Below are 21594 nucleotides of genomic sequence, written 5' to 3'. Positions count from 1 at the left end.
GTATCAAATTAGGGCTGTAGCCTAGAGAGACTGGGCTGGCCACATTTGATGCCCAGACCTGAGGCTCTCGACCCACATCTTTTGCCTGCATAAAACAATTAAAGGCGACAAAGACTCCACATTCTTATAGACCATGGTGCTATTATCAACATGGTTTGTAACTATAATTCATACAGACAGGTCCATTTAAAATTTCATAGGAACAGCCATTCCATGTGTTGAGAGGGAGAGAATGTTTGCACATTTGGGGGGGTGGGGTTTGTCCTAAATCCTAGAAATTAATAATAATAATTAATAATAATAATAATAATAATAATAATAATAATAATTTATTATTTGTACCCCGCCCATCTGGCTGGGTTTCCCCAGCCACTCTGGGCGGCTTCCAACAAAGATGAAAAATACACTAAAATGTCACATATTAAAAACTTCCCTGAACAGGGCTGCCTTCAGATGTCTTCTGAATGTCAGGTAGTTGTTTATCGCTTTGACATCTGATGGGAGGGCGTTCCACAGGGCGGGCGCCACTACCAAGAAGGCCCTCTGCCTAGTTCCCTGTAACTTGGCCTCTCGCAGTGAGGGAACCGCCAGAAGGCCTTCAGTGCTGGACCTCAGTGTCCGGACAGAATGATGGGGGAGGAGACGCTCCTTCAGATATACTGGACCGAGGCCATTTAGGGCTTTAAAGGTCAACTTTGAATTGTGCTCGGAAACGTACTGAGAGCCAATGTAGGTCTTTCAAGACCGGTGTTATATGGTCTCGGTGGCCACTCCCAGTCACCAGTCTGGCTACTGCGTTCTGGATTAGTTGTAGTTTCCAGGTCACCTTCAAAGGTAGCCCCACGTAGAGCACATTGCAGTAGTCCAAGCGGGAGATAACCAGAGCATGCACAACTGTGGCGAGACAGTCCGCAGGCAGATAGGATCTCAGCCTGCGTACCAGATGGAGCTGGTAAACAGCTGTCCTGGATACAGATTTGACCTGTGCCTCCATGGACAGCTGTGAGTCCAAAATGACTCCCAGGCTGCGCACCTGGTCCTTCAGGGGCACAGTTACCCCATTCAGGACCAGGGAATCCTCCACACCTGCCCGCCTCCTGTCCCCCAAAAACAGTACTTCTGTCTTGTCAGGATTCAACCTCAATCTGTTAGCCGCCATCCATCCTCCAACTGCCTCCAGACACTCACACAGGACCTTCACCGCCTTCACTGGTTCTGATTTAAAAGAGAGGTAGAGATAAATAGTAAGATTTTGATTATTTGGGATATGGAAAGCTGCAGAGGAACTCCTGGGCTAGCTTATGCAAAGCCACCTGACCAAGCTAGGTCCATTAGGAAAATACAGGGCCATTGAGGGCCATTGGCAGTGCACAAGAACTGCCTCACCCACACCCCGCCCTGAGGTGTGAACAGAGACTGGGGATTTGGAAGGTTGCCAGCGTAAATGGGTGTAAGGTGACAGGAAAAGAGTTTCTTGAGCAAGGCATGCTGGGAAGAAGAAGGGGGGGAGACAAAGTTCCATCTTGGCCAGGCTGGCTGAAGGCAGGCTGGGAGAAATGCCTTGGGCTCCAGTACTGCACTGCTTTGTGGAACAAGCCCCTCTTCAGATGACCATGCTGTAAGATCTGGACTCCCTCAAATGCCACCTAAGCATTAAGATGCTAGGAGTCTAATTTCAGGTAGTAACGGTTTCCAGGGGGCTGGAGCTGCAACTTAAAAAGTCCAGTTTCTAAAACATATTAGCCACACCTCTGGGGCACAAGGTACTCTCAGCAGTATTGCATCTGAGAAGCACAGTTGCCAGGCAAAGTTTGTTGAATAATGGAATTGTAGATTTGGAAGTGCTCCTAAGGGTCATCTGCTGCATCCCTTTTCAATGCAGGAATCGCAGCTAAGGAATCCCGGACAGATGGCCTCCAACTTCTGTTTAAAAACCTCCAATGAAGGGAGTCTACCACCTCCAAGGGAGTCTGTTCCACTGTCCAACAGCTCTTAGCACTAGAAAATTCCTCCTAAGGGTTTGTCAGAATCTCCTCTCTTAAAGTTCTCATTGGTTCGGTGTTCTAAACCACAGGGTTGGGACCTACTCTCTGGAGCAGAAGTAAATGAACTTGCTCCATCTTCCATGTGACAGCCCTTCAGATATTTGTAGACGCCTATACTATTGCCTCTCAATCTTCTCTCAGATAAACTTACCCAATTTCCTCAACCATTCTTCATAAGGCTTGGGATACAGATCCTTTATCATCTCGGCACCCTCCCATATGGGCTGAGGTGGGCCCTTAGGCAACCTGGTCCCAAGCTATTCAGAGCTGCCCCCATCATTGTTGACCCTTGAACTGCAAGCATTTTATCATAACAATGGATACGCTTAGTAAAAGAGAGTTTGTGTAATAGCACCGTCTAGTGACAGTCACCATGATTTATGTATGGTATTTGCTTTGTTTGGTCCTGAGTGTATTTTATTGAATTTCATAAACCTAACAGATTGCAATAAAAACAAGTGAAAGAAAATAGTCCATATACTAAATAAAAACTGCAATTGCAAAGAAAAAGATATATAGCCTAGACATGAGGCTTACTACATCAGTAACAAAAAGTACAATTAGAAAAATAATACACAAAAGGCTTGGTGGTCCAGTATAGAAGGAAGAAAGGAAAAAGAACCTTGAAGAATACAAAATCCAGAGAGTGGCACAAATCTGTGGGACCTGATGTTCAGGAGTTGCTACTTTTGTCTATGAAATGGTCTTGAGCACTTTGAAGCACTTTTAATTTATGCAAACCTTTTATTTCAAGGAGGGCAATTTGCCAAGTCTTGGAATACCAGTACTTCAAATGAGCAAGATCAAAAGTGTTCCAGAATTTGGCCACTGAGGCCCAGGCAGCTATCAAGAGATACAAAACTAATTCATTGTTCTTCAAGTCTTGATCTGGATCCACAAATAAATTCAAGAGTGAACTACTTGCCCAATTTTCAAAGAGATTCCTGAGAACCTCCTTGTCCAAAACCTGTTAACATATGTCAGTAGGTCCCAATGTCCTGGCACCCCTTTCAACATAGGCGAGAGGCACCTTGGTGTATAAATGAAACAGATAATGGAGTTACGGTAAGTAAGAACCCTGGGCTATTTTCAGGGAAAGTATTTGTTTAAAGATGTATCATTGTTCAGGAATTATAAGAAACCAAACAATACTGCAACTTTAAAATGGATTTCTTCTTTTCTTGTTTCTTTATGGAAAAAAATACATTTTCATTCCCATGCTGTTAGGTAACCTATAAATTCAGTGCAAATGGTCCATCTACTGTCTTGATTCAAAGTGGAACCTAAATGTATCCAAATATAGACAAAATATTTATCTTTGATCTCAGGAAACGTCATGCAAAAGTCAGTTACTGTCCTGCTTCAGATGATGCCAAATCCAGCAGTCCCAGGTCGACTCACAAGAGCAATCGAAAAAGCAAGATCTCATCATGGTCCAAAGTCAAAGCATAAGGGTATCATGAGATACAAGGTCCAGAAGCAGTCCAAGGTCTAAACGCATGGAACTCATGTGACCAATTAGGTTGTATGGTACATCAAGGAGGAGGGCCGTCTTAAGCATATCTGACGCCGTGATGCAAAGATCCCTCCGGCACCCACCCACCCCCGCTTCCCATAACTTTTTTAAGGGTGGGGACCCCAAAGTTGTTGACCTTTTTCTAGGGAGCTGACACCACTTGATTGGGAGCTGCCCAGAGTGGCTGGGGAAACTCAGCCAGATGGGCGGGGTATAAATAAATGATGATGATGATGATGATGATGATGATGATGATTAACAATGCACCTATATATGCACTTATGTAGTTTCAGATGCATGTGGGCCATCCAAAATCTGACAAGTCACTCCTGGTCTTAAATTGTCGAAGCAAAATGGCATAGCTTCACCTGGCACCAAAATGAGAGAGAAAATGCTAAACTTAGATATACCTCAGTCAGTAAAGCATGAGATTTTTAATCCCAGGGTTGTGGTTTAAAGCCCCATCTTGGGCAAAATATTCCTGCATTGCAGGGGGTTGGACTAGATGACCCTGGTGGTTCCCTTCCAACTCCGTGAATAGTTCTGTTATTCTGCTGTATCTGTACGGCTGTTCACAGGGAAGATGGAGCAAATGTGTTTTGTGAGAGATTCTTGTGCTGTGATTCCTGCACTGGAGGGGGTTGGTCTAGAAGACCTCTGGGGTTCCTTCTAACCGTCCAGTTCTGTGATACTATGATTAAAATACTCCAAGAAATAAATAAACGGGCAATCACTGGAAAAGGCTCCAGGGGCGGCCATCCCACAGAAAGTTTGGTATGTGCCCTGTAGCCCAAGCCCCATTCACCAGGCAGGACCCAGTGAGCCGAAGGAACACTCCACAGTGGCAACGGGGCTGCCCAGGAGAGCTTGAGTACGTGACTGCACACCTGAGGGATCATGGCAGGAACTGATGGCGTTTGAAGTCCTTGGCCAAAGGTATTAAGTGGTGTTGGAATGAAGCAAATCGGTGGAACTAGTGATTTTATATGAATTTCCAAAGTTTTGAGGCTTTGGCAGGCTTTGAGTCGGCAGGTTTCGGAAACACTCTGACATTGACTTGTTACGTTTCATCCAGGTTATGAAAGAGTTAACAAGATAACGAGGTTTCGGTAGACTCAGTCAGCGGGGAGATAGATCAAGTGCTAAATGAGGAAGCAGAGATGGGATGAGGGATGACCCTGGCGCTGCAGAACGGAACAGGGTCCTAGTGCCTCCGACGGACTCTGGAGGCGCACAGGCACCAAGCCCCTGCTCCGCCTTGCTTACCTCCCTGCTTTCCCCTCCCTGGACTCTCCGCCTGGCCCCCTCCACTGCTTGGCACCCTGGCTCACTGCACCACTACTCTCAATGGTAAAGACGTCCCTGCCAAGGAGCTCATACAAGGTTGTTCCAGCATTCTCTGCTAGGAACTGGAGGTTTTTCATCATGGAACTCTGGAGCCCCACCCAGAGTACAGCTGTGCAGGCCATCTGGATTCCCTGAGGACTGTTGTCTACTCAAGAGAGGGAGCTTCCTCATGAATAGCCCCTTATTCCCAAGGAGTCTTGGTTTCTTTGGGCAGGAATTCCAGCATCTGGAAGCTGACTGGACCTGCAAATCAATGTAGGCTTGAAAGCTTCAGTCCACCATCTTGATTCAAAATGGCATATGCTTCTATCCAAACATGAACCTCAAATCTGCTCCACAACAGGAACCATCATGACAAATCTCACTATGCTATTTTAAGAGGTGTCCAAACCCACAGAGAACAGACAGAAACAAAACATGTCAAAATATAGATCTAGATATTTAAGGTTTAATTATTTGTTTGGTGGCATTTCACATTGTATCTGTTCTTATTTTACTTTAAGGTCCTCTGAGGCCATTTGCTATACATGGCTACCCTTCTGGAAACAGGAGCAGGACATTCAAATTCAGTAGTACAACAGGATATTCTAGGAAATTCCCCAGACATGTGATTAAAAAATAATAATGAAAGCAGTGTCATAATACCTCGTCATGACTTTCAGCAAAAAGAAAAGAAAAGAAGTGTTTGCTGTTTCAGCAACACCAACAATCCTTTGAAGTTCCTGAATTAATTGTAAGAGCGATTATGAATAATTCATCACTTTCATAAGTCAGGACACTTGTCACCTTCCTGTCTAATCCTCTGCACTTTCTCACATACTCACTTCAAGTCCTCCTGACAACCCTGATGCAATGAGCGTCATGGAGAAAATGTGTTTGGAACAACTAAACTGCTTCACTAAGATGGTACAGTGGAAACGAAAATCGGCACTTTACTGAGGTTAGGTCAATCTGTGAGGGCCGGGAGCCTTTCCCCAGAATTTCAGGACATCCTTGACAGCCAGAATAAGCACATGAGACGCTGCATTTTGAACCTGAAATATCTGGACATATTATGCAACTGTAGGCCGGCGTCCTCTGGTTTCTATGGAACTCTGGACTTTAATGCTTCCTTTGGACATAGGGGATACCTTTTTTAAAAAATTACTGCTTTGAAAACCAGTCTGGCCTTACCAGTAAAGGTAAAGGCCCCCTGACCATTAGGTCCAGTCACAGACGACTCTTGGATTGCGGCTCTCATCTCGCTTTATTGGCTGAAGGAGCCGGCGTACAGCTTCCGGGTCATGTGGCCAGCATGACTAAGCCGCCTCTGGCGAACCAGAGCAGCGCACAGAAATGCCGTTTACCTTTCCGCTGGAGCGGTTCCTATTTATCTACTTGCACTGTGTGCTTTTGAACTGCTAGGCTGGCAGGAGCTGGGACTGAACAACGGGAGCTCACCCTATCACGGGGATTCAAACCGCCGACCTTCTGATCGGCAAACCCTAGGCTCTGTGGTTTAACCCAGAGCGCCACCAGCGTCCTTACCATTGTTGTTGTTGTTTAGTCATTTAGTCGTGTCTGACTCTTCGTGACCCCATGGACCAGAGCACACCAGGCACTCCTGTCTTCCACTGCCTCCAGCAGTTTGGTCAAACTCTTGTTCATAGCTTCAAGAACACTGTCCAACCATCTCATCCTCTGTCACCCCCTTCTCCTTGTGCCCTCCATCTTTCCCAATATCAGGGTCTTTTCCAAGGAGTCTTCTCTTCTCATGAGGTGGCCAAAGTTTTTATAGCCTCAGCTTCACAATCTGTTCTTCCAGTGAGCGTCCTTACCATGAGGTACCATGAAAGGGCAGCAAATTTGTAAGTCATTTAGGAATGTAAGATGCTGGCTTATACTCAGGCACACTAACTTCCATCTAGGGCAATACTGTCCACACTGACTGGCTGCAGTTCTCCCAATTTCCCTAGTCCGACCCAGGGATACAACAGATTGAATGTGGGACTTTGTACATGCAAAGACCTTTCTATTATTTACAGGAGTGCCAAGTGGTGGGGTCTGAGTGGTCTTCACCCCCCCCCCCATTTTTCAAGGAGGAAGCTGGGCTCCCACCAAATCCTGTGGCCCGCTCCGTCTCCTCCTTCTTCCCGCCGATGTCACATGGGGAGGAGGAGGCTGAGCACGAAGTCCAGCTCCATGCTCCCCATTCCCCACTATGTGCGCCAGCACTGGCATCATGGCTGCGGGATGCCTGTGTGTCCCGACCCTGCACACAAGCGCTTGCGTGCTAGGTGGGCGTGGCATGCTTCACATGACATGTGACGTGAAGAATCATGTGATGCGCCCTCGCAATGTGGGGGGCGAGTCGGTGCCCTTGATTATTTAGGTTAATGATTAATCACAATTAACAAGTGATGATCGTCAAGGAAATTGCTTGCGCATTGCTCATTGCAATGAGGCGTGTGCAGGGCACCTTTTGAGTAACCATGTGCACAGTTCTTCCCTGAGGCAATTTGGGAGGTGGGGCTGAGGGTTTTCAGAACCCTTTCTGCAACATATGATCTGTCTCCCAACCAGGAGCAGGTAGGCTTGACCCTGTGGCGTGCTGCCCCATTGCAAGCAGCTTTTTTAAAAGCAGGAGCAGCACCCAGGACCACACTGGATCAAATCCTCCTGCTTAAAAGTAAAGGGTAAAGGGACCCCTGACCATTAGGTCCAGTCGTGGCCGACTCTGGGGTTGTGGCGCTCATCTCACTTTATTGGCCGAGGGAGCCAGCATACAGCTTCCGGGTCATGTGGCCAGCATGACTAAGCTGCTTCTGGCGAACCAGAGCAGCACATGGAAACACCATTTACCTTCCCAACGGAGCAGTACCTATTTATCTACTTGCACTTTGAGGTGCTTTCAAACTGCTAGGTTGGCAGGAGCAGGAGCTCACCCCGTCGCTGGGATTCGAACCACTGACCTTCTGATCGGCAAGTCCTAGGCTCTGTGGTTTAACCCACAGCGCCACCAGTGGATGGTTAAAACCTTGTGCAGTGCTATTTCTTCACAGCAACAACCAGCACTGCACATGACTGAAAACTTCACTTAACAGCTGATGAGCAGGAGGATTTGATCCTGTGTGGTAGGTACATCAGGAGGTAGAAAGGAGGAGGTATTTATGCTGCTGAATATCAGTTGCTTTAGACCACAGGAGAAGAGTGTGTTCTTGCACTCAAATCTTTCTTGAGGGTTTCCTGCAGGCATCTGTTGGGCCACTGTGAGAACAGGATGCCAGACTAGGTGGACCATTGGCCTGATCCAGCAGGCTCCTCTTACGTTCTTATAAGAACCTGCAAGAACCATCAAGGGCAAACTTTTCCACCTGCCTTGCCGCACCCTGGGACCCTTATAAGGCAGAGGTATCTACTGTACTTAAGTATCTACTTTTGATCTTCAGTTATTCTTGTAGGAAATTCTCTTTGACTCTATGGCAGGAACACAAATGTATTTGGTTTAAATACTTCTGAGATACTAAGGTTTTGTTTCACATTTTTATCTTCTGTAATATTTGCAAAGCCAAGCAAAGCAGGGCTTTGGGCATATAGTTAAATAGCAACACAACACAAGTTGGCCTTTGGTCTGATTCAGCAGCATTCTCAGCAAAGGCGAGTTCATAAGGGCACTGCCCCACCAACCTCAGCCTACCTTCCACAGCTTCTTACTTGCAACCAGTCATGGTTCCTTTGTCAGCCATTGGCTGTGACTCCACCTACTATTGGCCTCCCTTCCTCCCCCCCCCCCCCGCCCCAGTGCCAAAGGATACAAGATACCACTGAGAACTTTTCTTGTGTCCCAATCAGCCCTCTGTAACACAGACCTCACACAAGCAGCCCCTGTGCGCAAGTGTGGTGTGTTAAGTATAATCTTTTAATTGACACTGGAATGTGGAATGTCTAAATGTGAATTACTGAAAAAGTTTAACATGGGTCGATTCCACTGGAATACAGTGGTACCTCTGGTTGCGACCAGGATCCATTCCGGAGGCCCGTTCACAACATGAAAAGAGCGCAACCTGCGGAGGAGCGTCTGCGCATGCGCGGGTTGCGATTCGCCACTTCTGCACATGCACATGATGTCATTTTGCGCATCTGCACATGCGCAAGTGGAGAACCCCAGAAGTAACCCTTTCCAGTACATCTGGGTCGCCGTGGGATGTAACCTGAACATAACAATGAAGCAGAAGTAACATGAGCTATGACTGTATACTAAGTGGTCTCTGAACTCCTTGATGGCTTGATAATTGGCTATTGTTGTTTTCTGCTAGGTAACACTTTGAGTGCTTAACCTTAGATGAGGGTGACAAAAGTATTGTTGCATAATGGGAAATAAGATTAAATAAAGTAAAAGTGGATGGTTATTTGGTGAAAGAAAGAATGGAAAATCACAGTATATTAAGATAAGATATAAGGATAAAATTAAGATGAAGGATTTGCTGAAATATCTATATGAATTAGAATACAAAGAGGGGAATTATAGTATGTTAAGATAAATTATTAGGATAAAAACAAAGTTGGAAGGATTTGGTGGAATATCTAATTGAATCAGAATACAAAAATGGGAGGCGTGAGGAAGTCAACGAAATAAGTGAAAGTAAGTGAGATAAAGGTTTGACTTGCTTTTTATTTCTTTTTTTCTTTTTTCTTTTTTCTGGTTTTTGGTGATTTTTTTTTATATATGTATTGTTTTTTCTTTTTCTTTCTTCGATTGTTTACTTTTTATTTTTCTGTAACCTTTAAAACCTTAATAAAAATTTATTTAAAAAACAAACAAAACAAAAGTATTGTTGCAAATCTCCATTTTGAAAGGGTCCTTAGGCTCTGTGAAAGGGTGTTAATGAAGCTCTCCAGAAGCACACAACCTCATGCTATAATGACCTCTGTATGATCTCAATCCTGTTTAAAGTTATTTTTAAGAAGCTGTGCTGGACTTGCACAAGTTATTGTATGGATATTTTGGATGTATCATTTACTGTTTTTATTGTTTTGAAGAAAATTCTGCGAGTAAAGATTTAATTCAACTTATGGGTCTTGACAAATTTTTATTTCCAAAAGGAGTCAGCTTTTATGCATCCAAGTCGCTTCAAACTGCACAATATTAATATCTGCAATGTGGTGCAGCCTGCTATAATCAAGTGTTGCTTTGTTTTTAGTGGATGGAGAATGAAGATTCTTACAGGGCTTTCCCGGAGAGCACATGGAATTCTGGAGAACTGGCATGTGATGATCTCTGTAGCACTCAATTTTGACAAATGAGAACAACTGAACAAAAACTGCTGTGAGTAACAAGTCTAAGCAAGCAGCAGACATGTAAAAATAAAGAAGCTGTTAAGAAATTGCTCTGTGAGGTCTTGCAACACAGTCTCTAGAGAGATGGTTAAGCAATGCTTCCTGATGAAATCCTGAACAAACATCAAGTGCACATTTAAAGCATTACCCAGTAATCATCCCCTCATTTCAGTCAATGAGCATCAACACAATTTACCAGTTATCCTGTTCCCAGCTACAGCTACAGAAGGCCTTTCCAGATATTTCTGTCCAGATTGCCCTGCATTTGACACAGATGTAGTCCCACAGAGTATCTTTCTACCTAGGGTTCTGCAAATCCACATCTGGATCCAGGGCCAACCCAAGCCAGATTCTGGCCCTAAACCAGTTTGAAGATTCTCCATTTTAAAGCCTAAAACTGATCATGTAGTTGGGAGGAGGAAGAATGAGGCACCTGCAGGCTGCCGATGTGTGTCTCTTTCCACCACACCCTCTCATTGCTACCAGGTTGCCCCACATCTCTTGGTTCCAGGATTGTTCCAGGCAGGGGTGCCAACTTGAATAAAATATTGGGGGGGAGGTAAGCCCCACCCCACCCCACATAATTGATCACAAAACACAGCATACACATACCATTTGAATGGAAATGCCCATCACCTTTTGGGGGAGGGACAAAGGGACCTCAGCCCCTAAAAGTTGGCTCCTATGGTTCCAGGTGGACCTGATCTGACCTGGCAAGATCTTGGGTTCCCTCAACCCACTCTGGCTGAATTTCAAGTTGACCCCGATTGGCCATATTCAGTCCAGGATTCGGGCTGAGCCTGTGCACAGTCCTGTTTCTACTCTGCCCTACCAACCTTCACCAGCTGTCCAGTGAAACCAACAAGACTGATGGAAAGCCTTGTTAGTTCAAGGGGTGTGTGTGTGAGAGAGAGAATAAGAATGCAGTCTTGGCTTGAATGAATCTGATAGAAGTTTCCAGCAAAGAATGTTTAAGGGCAGCTGTAGTGAAGGAAATAGATGAAAATGAAGCGGTTTTCCACTAATCTTATCTGTTTCACCGGGACGTGGGTGGCACTGTGGTCTAAACTACTGAGCCTCTTGGGCTTGCCGATTGGAAGGTTGGCGGTTCGAATCCATGCGATGGGGTGAGCTCCTGCTGCTCTGTCTCAGCTTCTGCCAACCTAGCAATTTGAAAACATGACAGTGTGAGTAAATAGGTATCGCTGCAGTGGGAAGGTAAACAGCGTTTCTGTGCGCTCTGGCATCTGTCACGGTGTTCCGTTGCAACAGAATTGGTTTAGTCATGCTGGCCACATGACCTGGAAAGCTGTCTGTGGACAGATGCTGGCTCCCTTGGCCTGAAAATGAAGATGAGCACCACAACCCCATAGTCACCTTTGACTGGACTTAATGCCCAGGGGTCCTTTACTTTACCTATCTGTTTCACCACAAGCAGAGAATTGACAATACAGGTGGTGGCAGGGTGTGTGTTTCTAAATGAACAGATTTCATCACCTACAGGAAGGAGGTGTTGAAAATGTTAAAATGTTGTTCACAGCTGTATACAACTTTAGGTGAAGAAAGGATAATGGATAGAAGACTGGCAATGAAATACTAATCAAAGCCTTCAGTTCAAATCACTGGTGAAACACTTGCTATGTGGGAAGGTATATCCACCTTCTTTCATTGTACAGCCACCTTCTTTAATGGTCTTCAGAGGATTTTGTAAATAGATACAGGTACAGTTGCAGGTGACCTTAGTTTGATGTTGTTTCTACAGCTCAAGTACTGCATAACACTGATTGTGCACCATTTATTTTGACAGGTTTCTGTGCTTACCTCTCTTGATTTACTCAGCCTTGTACTATTGCTTCCTGATTGTTTCTATATACAGTGGTACCTCGGGTTAAGTACTTAATTCGTTCCGGAGGTCTGTTCTTAACCTGAAACTGTGCTTAACCTGAAGCACCACTTTAGGTAATGGGGCCTCCTGCTGCCCCCGTGCTGCTGGAACACGATTTCTGTTCTTATCCTGAAGCAAAGTTCTTAATCTGAAGCACTATTTCTGGGTTAGCGGAGTGTGTAACCTGAAGCGTATGTAACCTGAAGCGTATGTAACCCGAGGTACTACTGTATATATATATTTCTTTCTTAATAAAATTTCTTAATAAAAAAAATTATAATAAAATAAAGTCCCCGAGAGGAGAGAGAGGCTCAAACTAGCTTTAAATGGCATGTGTGAAATCTGTCAAAGGCTGCAGCTGCTAACACATTTCTGCACTGGGGAGAAATAGGACTTAGCACTGAATAAACAGGTTGCACAGGTAAGATTGGATTTTTAAAGTGTTTCCACCAATTGAGTTATGACAGATGTTGGTTCTTTGGGTAAGTCCCCCACCAGCTGACTCCCTCAACACTCACACAGGAAAGCTTCACAGACAAAACCAGATCCCCTCTCCTCCTTACCCTAAAGTGAAGCAAACAGAGCAACTGTATGTCACAAAACACCTATCCTGCTAACTGTCACCCACATGTGACTAGGTTACTGGGGCAACGCCCTCTGGTGAGGAACCGATGTAATGTGTTACCAGAAGGAGGAAATAAGTGGCAACAGCTTTCTTGCTGTAGACCTGTTGACTGCAAAGAAAGAGAGAGAGAGAGAGCGCACCCATCTGTACCCACAGGAAACATGGCCTGAGTTATTGCTCATGGTAAGTGAAGAACAGCTTTATCTAAAGCCCAGATGACTTTTGGTTACAAAAGAGCTTTTTCAGTACCTGAGATCAAAGGGAAAGAGGAGCTGGTGTTTCAGCTGCGGTTTTTGTCCCCGTAGATCTATTTTTAATCTTTCCCCTGACAAAGGGAGAAGGGTGGGATGTGTGTTTGCTGGGTCACACAGCTGCTTCAAGGCACCAATTCTCTGTCAGAGTGAAGAGTTTAATCCAAACTAAAAACCAGGGGCCAGTTCCTTGAACTACTTCCAGATTGAAGTATTTCAGGAGCACTCTGGGAGGAACTTATATCCTTCCTTAGGTTCTGTAGTCTACTGCCTTCAACACATTCCAACCTGATATTTACCTTTAACCCAAACATGTTTCTGAGGACCTACTTTGGTTTTTTTTCTGGTTTATTACTTATTGTTGTTGGTTCAAACATCATGGTCAAATCAACCACAGAAAAAATATATACACTCATGCAATATTTTAAAAAACCAACATTGACCAAAATATATATTTACATTAAAATATACCAAAAAATATATAAAAAGGTAAAATAAAATGAAACACCAAAGGTTAAAAACCTGATGCATTAGACCATCCTATTAAACCACCCATTCAGAAATTTGTCAGAATCAGACAGCAAATGTATGATTTTCACTTGATCATCACTATCAGGTATCTTACATGAAAAATTCAGAATAAATTTTGCCTTTGGTTCAGAATACAAAGAGCACAACAGTAAATAATGATAAAGATATTCTACTGCTGCAGCATCACATATGCAAATCACTGTTCCATCAGTATTTTGCTATTTGTTGTTGTTTAGTCGTTTAGTCATGTCCGACTCTTTGTGACCCCATGGACCAGAGCACGCCAGGCACTCCCATCTTCCACTGCCTTCTGCAGTTTGGTCAAACTCATGCTGGTAGCTTCGAGAACACTGTCCAACCATCTCGTCCTCTGTCACCCCCTTCTCCTTGTGCCCTCCATCTTTCCCAACATCAGGGTCTTTTCCAAGGAGTCTTCTCTTCTCATGAGGTGGCCAAAGTATTGGAGCCTCAGCTTCAGAATCAGTCCTTCCTGTGAGCACTCAGGGCTGATTTCCTTAAGAACAAAGAGGTGTGATCTTCTTGCAGTCCATGGGACTCTCAAGAGTCTCCTCCAGCACCATAATTCAAAAGCATCAATTCTTTGGTGATCAGTCTTCTTTATGGTCCAGCTCTCACTTCTGTACATATTTTGCTATAGTCCCTCTAAATATTGTGAAGACACTGTCTTGGAATGCAAAGCCAGAAATACTTTTCTAAATAAACTGTTATATAATTCTCCATTACATATGTTGATTTAAGAAAATGTAACTGGAGAGAACAATGATTTCTGGATTTGCCTGTAGAGCTTGTTGGGAATGGAATCCCCCCAAACCTTTCTCCCTGTATATATTCGGGTCTAATCTAGGGTCCACTTTTTAAGAAGCTGGAGAATTATATCAAAAGCTAAAATTTGTTCACAATTTGCTACCCGGGTAGTCACCTTATGTGATTGTAGCTGTTGCATAAAATATTTTTTTAGGAATTCTAAATAGACAGGGCAAAAAGTAATAACAATGAAGCACTGAGACCTAGACCTGGGAAGTGTGGACCTGTGCCTAAAAAGCACAGGGCAAAAGGTATGCATGGATGAGCCCTCACTCCTGTTTTAGAGCGTAATATTTCGCTAAGTGTACACAAACGTCAGTCCATGTTTGAATTCCAAAGTTTTATCCTCAGCCTTTCACAATTTATCCTGCCAAATGCCTCTGTAAAAAACTGTGCCTAAATATTTCTTAGGCCCATTACCACACTTATTAATAAAATGGTTTAAGATCTAATATTGATCGATAGAGCTTTTTCCTTGTCCTTTTTCTTTTTCTTCACCATGCATTTGAATGGTGGTTATGGTGCTGCTGAGAGACCCTTAGATCAGGCCATAACCTGGTGGTGAATCTTGGAAATCCAGCTGAAAACCAATTATCTACCGCTACTGACAATGGTTTCCCCAGATCTCAGGCAGAGAAAGGTCTTTCGTTTTTTGTGCTACCTCATCTATGTTTTAGCTGGAGATGGCAGGGATAGAAGTGGGCATCTGTTGTAAGCAAGGCATGTGTCCTGTCAATAGCGATGGGAAAATCTGTTATTTTCCGTTTCTCTCAGTTCCTCATTTTTCCAAGTTCAGTTTTCTACATTTCCACATCAGTTTGCCACTGGCATAGCTCAGCTGATAACACATGATACTCTTAATCTCAGGGCCATGGGTTCAAGCCCTATATTGGGCATAAGATTCCTGCATTGCAGTGGGTTAGACTAGATGGCCCTTGTGGTGCCTTCCACCTCAATGATTCCATTATTTAAATCCACATGCAAATTCATCACCATTTGAGCATTAAAAAACCACCATTTGGGGTGTGAATACACACATGCTTATACGCAGTTTTGCCTAATGCATACATTCCTCTCACATACTCCTATACTACATTAATAGCCATGACTTCCCCCACCCAAATAATTCTGGAGACTATAGTTTGTTAAACATTCTGTTTTTTTTTTAAATAATATTTATTAAGATTTTCCAAAATAAAAAGGAAAGATAGAAAGAAAAGACAGATATAGTTTACAATTAATTTCAATAGCATCTTTCCCGGACTCCCCCCCCTCCCCCTTTTGTACCCCATTTCTCTTAAATTGGTTCCACAAATTCTTACCCCAGATTTTAAAGCCGTATTTATAATTTTAAATAACACATTTGTTCCAAATTAATTTATCTTATTTTTCTTAATTAACCATTTATATAATTCCCTAGGATCGACCCCATTTCCCTCCCACGAATTCCCTTATTTTCAAACAACAGACAATAAAAAAAAGAAAAGAAAGAAAGAATATATAATTTTACAGCCTTTGAATTCCAAATCTCTCCCCCCCCCCTTTTCCCCGGTTCCGATCCCCAAAGTTCATCCAGTTGTCTACTGCCAGCCTGGTGCATCCACGTCTATGTCTCAGCTCCACTTTGCCATCTTTTGTTAGCTTTTAATTTCAGAAAGTCCGATCTCAGAGAAACTCTCAGAAAAGGTCATTCTTCTTCCATCCAGACCTCTATGTTTAAAAGTCTAATTCTATTTCTTAATCCTTTTAAAGTCTAGATGTTCCAAATTCTCCAACTTCAAATTTAGTCCAGCTCTTATTCCTCAGGTTGCTTTTTCCTGTTCTGCTGCGAAAACCTTCTAACTCAGAAACTTCTTGTTCTCCACAGAGGCTTTTGTTATTCAGGAACATAACTTACGTCAAGTCCCTTCCTTTCTTCAATAGATAAATCCATTGTCTCCTTTAGTATAGAAACCTCTGTAGACAAAATAATGCTTCGTTTTTGCAGCTTTCCCAAGAGATAACAAATCCTGCTCAAATTCATAGTGTTTTTCCACTTGCAACTGCTGTTGCAATGTCCCATCCTCCCTCTAGAGGGAATATAGTAACTTAATTTCTTTCAAAGTCAGACCCAAAAGTCAAATAAATTGTTGCCTTTATTTCCAATAGTTTATGTCCAAATTGTAGCAAATCTAACCGACAAAGCCATCGTAACAAAGTTCTCTTTTATTTCCCTGCTTTGACAGCTATTTTAACAGCTGTCAAAGTTTCTGTGTCTCTTCGCCAGCCTCTCATAGCGGATTGTTCCCGGTTCCCGGGGGGGTTGCACTTTAGTTCCACAAATCAATCTTCTCCTCCAGCACAAATTGTAATTTCCCTTCGTGAAGTTAAATTTTCTTTTTCAAATAAGCAAGTTCATCTCTCGATCTTAGTTGTCACATCCTTGCATTAAACCATCTACAAAAGGGGGGGCGGACTTCCTTTTTGCACCCCGCCCCCGCTCGCTCCAAATTCATAAGTCAAATTTGCCTTTTAAGTCCAATAAATTTACTCACGGGTTGTTCTTTTTAGTTAAATCCGAAATTTCCAAAGAAGAAGTCATTGCTCTCCACCGAATGGCATGCGGCTTCGCTAGGCAGGGGAAGCAGTGGACTCATAGCACCACACACACACACACCCCGTCACCTGCTCCGCAGCCTTTAAAAAGGCTCCTTCGCGGGTCGGGGGGGCGCAAGCGGTGCCCGCCGAGTCACCAAGTCCATGGGCATCTCCGCCCATGGTTTTTGAGGGTCCCCGCGTCGCCGGCGCGGCAGGACCCGACCCCTACCTAGCAGACTTCCTCCGGAGCTCGGAGGGAGTCCGCCATTCGGCGATGGCGCCGACCCAGAAGTTCTAGTTTGTTAAACATTCTGGGCATTGTTAGGAGACCCATAACAAACCACAGTTACCAGCATTCTTTGTGGAAAAGCATGCCTATTGAAGTGTTCTAAGAGCACTTTAAGTGTATGGTGCAGATGTGACCCCAGCCTGCTCCACCTTCTGTGTGACCAACAGTCCTTTAGATATTTGAAGACAGCTCTCCCCATGTCTCCTCTTAACTGTCTCTTCTCCATGATAAACCTACTCAACTCTTTCAACAATTCCTCATAGGACTTTGTACCTGCAGCCATGTCTTTGCTCATTTGCAGCATTTATGTGTAGAGCATGTGAAGTGAAAATTGCTGCAGAATGCACATGCTCCAATTCTGGAATTATTATTTGATTAAAGGTAGGAGCAGGTGGCACAATCAAGGTGCCTGACTTTCCAGTGCCAGATGTTGCTGCTGGTTACCTAGTGGGATGAGAGTCAAGAGGATTGAACTGGGGGCGCCGTCATGCTTGCATGTTGCTGAGCTCCCCGCACCTCACTCCCTCTACCTCTCAGTAACTGGAAGTGACGCTTGCTGTTGGGCAGCCAGGCAAATAGTGCTGCCTTGTCTCTACAGCCCCACCAACCACTGTTAAAAATGATTTCAGCAAGCCTGGAATGCTGAGCAGAGTGAACTCACTGAACCATAAGGAAATGGAATGATGGAGCATCCCATCATCACAACCGCAACTGTTATTTAGGTGTGGCCTTGTAAACTATCTAATTTTTATTAATTTTTAATTAATAAGAATTTAATTTAATTTAAATTTAATTTAATTAATAAAAATTTTATTAATTTTATTAATTTTTAATTAATAAGAATCCAATATAAACCACATTAATACAATACCAAATCATAATACAATTAAAAGAGCCAATTATCCGATTCCAAATTAAACATTTTGGATGACTTCCCATGTTCTGATTTTTGGCAGATGCTGTTATTCCTTGTGCCTACTCCAATCCTCTTATTTAATCCAAACAATACATTTCCAGTGTTGATCCTTTGTTTTAACAAACACTGATGTGATGACTTTCGTTTGTATTTATTCCATTGCCTTTATTTTGCAAGAGGAGTTTAAGTCTTGTAACTTTCTGTGTGGAATGCTTTTTTTTTAATGTTCGTCCTTCCTTTCTTGCTGTACTCAATCATTTTCGGCATCCCCCCCCCCCACTCCAAGGACTCATTTTTGCTGCGTAAAGGCCTCTCGCCATCTTGCTTTTCCCAAAATCAAAAGAGGTCTGGTGTCTGCCCATTACTCCAGGCAGACTTCCAGCATTTTCTTTGATTTCTTTCCCGCCCGATCACAAGCTGATATCTCGCCAGCACCGTAATAAATTAAAGTTAGAGTCCTCCTTAGGGACTATTGCCACCCAACATCCCAATGTTTCCACATAGTTCTGTTCTTTGAATTAATCTATAAGCATTATAAAGTTCTTGTTAATTCCCTCTTGCATTCCATTAATATTTGCAATCCATTATTAATGACATTTCATTAGTAGCTAATTTTTCTTTGGTGAAGAGTTGCCAAAACATAAAATGGCATAGTGAATATTTAAAGAGAGAACAAAGGCTCCTCTCTACCAACATACCAATCCAATAACGATGAAAATCTTCTCCAGATTGAGACCTTTGCACTCAGTGGCTGGTTCATTTAGCAGGTTATCTTGTCTCCTTCATTCAGAACATGCTTGCTTCTTAAGTCCAAATTCTGATACATCTTAAAAAACAGAAGGACTTCCGCTCATGGTGGCTGCATTGCAGAGTTTCCGATACATGCAGTGCTATACACTCAGTGTCCCTGCCCCCCACATTCCATTGGAGTGAGAAGCAGGTATCAGATGAACTGCGAGTGAAAGCTCCCCCCCAACCCCCGGCTTGCAAGGACAATTACTCTCACATTATCCTTAATTGGCTGCATGGCCGGTGTCCGCTATCTTGGGACCTGCTGTTCACCATGGTGATTAGCACCGGAAGTCTGGCTTTGTAAACTATCTAGATGTGGCTGACCAGGAACATATTGCTAATAAAAACAAGAGATGTGGAAAGACTGAGTCATACAATGGTTTTTTTGGCAGTAGGAAGTCCTATACAGAGTGCATCAGTTTACAGAGACTGTTTCCTCAAGTTGAACTGGTATGCAAGAAATTTATAGTGATTTTTTTCCTCTTGTACATATTTTGTTGTTGCATTTTGTTCTCTACAAATAAACGTGCTGAAGATATTAAAAGCAATCAGAGTTCTAAAGCACACAGCACAACTGTCAATCCTGCATCTTCTTTTCAAGAAGCAACAGTAGCAGCCCCACTCCCACTTTTATTTAATTCTGTCTTAAACAAAACAAACCCTCCAGCTGTCAGACTCCCTCTGCTTAAATCAAAAATTTTGCTGAGCACTTTCTCCAAACTTTGATGGGTGTGACAAAGACTACAGAGAGCATTCCAGCCATTGAGTTGTCAAGCTTATTTTATTCTCATGAGTTAAGCTATGTCACATCTTAATCATTATGAATGGGTCCATTCACAGTAATCAATACAGTCGCTCGATCATGTCATACAAATAGTTCACAAGGAGCACTTTGCAAAGCAGAAGATAAACTAGAGGGCATATGTTATTATCCCAGCACTGCAACAGCCCCTTCTCTACATTTTCTTTGCACCCAACTCTTCTCTTGTTGCAAACCCCCATTTTCAAAAATTGAAAGCTGAGTTATGTGGACTGCATGCAGAGATTCCCATCTGACTTTCCTTTTATTTCCATGGTCTACAGCCTGCGGCTATGTGGCAGCTAAAATTAGGGAATGCTTCTGCTGCTGTCAAAGCAAAGAGGAGCAACAGCAGGAGGCAAATGAGAAACCAGGTAAGGAGGAACTGGAGACTCTCTGTGGCAGAGATGGGGAATTAGGTGTTGTTCATAAGCCTTGGTCATTGGCAGGAGCTGGTGGGGGTTGGAATCTTAATGTCTGGAGGGCCATAAGTTTCCAATCCCTGCAGCTGTGGGCATATGGTTAAGAAGAACCCTACTGGACCAGACCAAAGGCCCTTCTAGTCCAGCAGCATGATTCCAAAGCAGAAGCCGATCAGATGCTTTCGGGAAGCATGACAAAAATAGCCATTCTCCAAAGGGACTCTTAGAAAAGATGTGTAGCAGAGGTGGAAAAGGTGCATAAAGGGGGAAACCACCCCCCCACCCAAGAAGACAAAGGGCTAGAGCAAAGGTGGGTAATCAGTTTCAGGCTGAGGGCCACATTACCTTCTGGACAACTGTTGCTCTAGGAGAGCAAGAGGTGATATCATAGTTCAGTGACTGTATCCCAGCCAGTGAAAAATCCCCAGGGACAGTTCAAAGCAGGTGGGGGGGGGAACTGGGGGGAGGGGCTACTGCCTGAGAAGAGTTGCAAGAGCCAGCTAGAGAGGCCTAGAGGTCTGCATTTGGCTCCCAAGCTGGAGGCTCTCCCAATGAGAAGGAAGTTTGCAATGTTTTTGTATTTTTCCATTTAGAAAAAAAGGTGAAAAGAGGAGGAGAGTGTTAGAAGTGTATGAGATTATGTGGAGAAAGTGGATAGGGAGAATGTTCCCCCCCCCTCCATAGTTCATAATACTTGAACAAAGTGGGGGGGGGGGCTTCCAAGGCAGCTGAACCATGGGATTCAGCTGAATCCCAAATTCAGCCAAAACTGGCTACTAATTGCTTCTAATTTTCCCTCCCTTTGTACAAGTAACTACATGACACGCCTCATCTGGAAGAGCTGAGCCACCAGCAACATGTACCCTTCCCGTCCAAAGTCAGCCTATTAGAAGATGACGCTAAAAGCCTACAAGGAGCGTCTTCCCTGGGACAAGATCCTGCACTGCTTCCCCTCAAGCAACTATGATGTCAGCAAGTCCACACCCTCTTGCATCATCACAGACCATAATGAAGACAGATTCACAAACTCCTCTTTCAGCGGAGATGAATGTGTCTGAAAACCCTCTGCCTGTGATGCCCGTAGATAGTTATAAAATTATAAAATGATTTAATTGGAAGTGAAATGAAAAGGAAATTGTACTAATTAAAAGCTATGTTATATTGTTATTAGTCTTTGATGGTTTTTTATTTTCCCCATCGAAAATTATGAGTTGCATTGCAAAAGCGCAATTACAGTACGGTGAAATAGCCTGCATTATTTCGCATGACAAGTGTACAGCTTGACTATTACAGCAAATATCACAGGGTGGTCTGGAAAACCTATAAAGTCCACTTCAGCCCACACTTTCAACTCCGTGTGTGGGAAGTGTTTGTGATATACCGATAGCTCATGGATAAGAGCTCATGCTTCCAGGAATGACAGTCATGGGTTCATGACCCCCTGATATTTCTGCTTGA

General features: G+C 43.6%; 1 long non-coding RNA gene across 1 annotated transcript; it reads left to right on the top strand.

Annotated features, from left to right (window-relative positions):
* Positions 1 to 12771: 12771 nt before the first annotated feature.
* LOC309333856 lies at positions 12772 to 21303 on the top strand. The gene is made up of 3 exons (XR_014152705.1): positions 12772 to 12917; positions 19999 to 20088; positions 20948 to 21303. It is a non-coding gene; the product is annotated as an uncharacterized lncRNA (long non-coding RNA).
* The last annotated feature ends 291 nt before the right edge of the window (positions 21304 to 21594 follow it).

This window comes from Podarcis erhardii, assembly GCF_964252035.2.
Source record: "Podarcis erhardii genome assembly, chromosome: Z".
In the NCBI taxonomy this organism is placed as follows: domain Eukaryota; kingdom Metazoa; phylum Chordata; class Lepidosauria; order Squamata; family Lacertidae; genus Podarcis; species Podarcis erhardii.
The sequence above is the reverse complement of the archived record's forward strand: the minus strand, read 5'-3'. Positions and strand labels throughout refer to the sequence as shown.